Below are 1,097 nucleotides of genomic sequence, written 5' to 3'. Positions count from 1 at the left end.
AGTAGTTTTCTATATAGTTTCTTTTTTCTTTTCTGTTATATTTATTCTTTTGTTTTTATTTCTGAGTTGTAATAAGTCATTAGAAATAAGCATCTATGCTATTTTTTTAGTAAAGTTAATCAAAATTATTTTTTCTTCTATTTATTTCTGAGTGGTTTTTTATATAGTTTTTTTTTCTTTTCTGCTACATTTATTTTTTTCTTTTTATTTCTGAGTTGTAATAAGTCATTAAAAATAAAAAAGAGGCGCAATGCTCGTTAAGACAAAGCCGCTCCCCCGGAGCAATACGAGTGGGTCAACGGTAGTCACACGACGATGCCTTCATCATGGTAACGACATGGAACGCCGCCATCGCCCGCCGTCAGCTCGGTTTTCACCGGCAAGTACGTCTCCCCGACTCGCAGCTGGTGCCAGATGACGGATCCCGAGATCCGAACACCCAACCTCAGGCCGACCACCTCTGACTGAAGAGATGACCACCATCGCCGGCTACAACGGTCAGAATTATTTTTTAGTAAAGTTAATCAAAATTATTTTTTCATCTATTTATTTCTGAATTGTAATAAGTCATTAAAAATAAAAAAGAGGCGCAATGCTCGTTAATTTGCTTCAAGCCTTTCGGAATAGTGTCAACTGCACTGCACATAGCTCTATGCAGTCTACCGTATTCCTCAAGGCTTGAAACTAACCAACGTGCAGGAGCATTGAGCCTCTTCGTCATCGTCTCTGCACTCAGGGCTTATAAACAACTGCGACTGCCTCTCGCTTGACGAGGTGGGACTAAAAAAACAGCTGCAGGAAGAATCAACAAAAAAATAGCTGCAGAAAATAAAAAAGTAGTTACACGGGTCCATTGGTACCGGTTCATGGAACCAACCGGTACCAATGCCGCTCTTTGGTCCCGGTTCGTTGGACCAACCGGGACGAATGCTCATCTTTAGTCCCGGTTGGAGCCACTAACCGGGACCAAAGGTCTTCGTTTCCCGCCCTTTGGGCTGCTGAAAAGAGGCATTTGGTCCCGGTTGGTGGCTCCAACCGGGACTAAAGGGGGCATTAGTCCCGGTTGGAGCCTCCAACCGGGACCAATGCTCTTGCTA

The sequence above is a fragment of the Triticum aestivum genome, chromosome 2B (assembly GCF_018294505.1).
Source record: "Triticum aestivum cultivar Chinese Spring chromosome 2B, IWGSC CS RefSeq v2.1, whole genome shotgun sequence".
Taxonomy (NCBI): Eukaryota; Viridiplantae; Streptophyta; class Magnoliopsida; order Poales; family Poaceae; genus Triticum; species Triticum aestivum.
Note: the sequence above shows the minus strand (reverse complement) of the source record.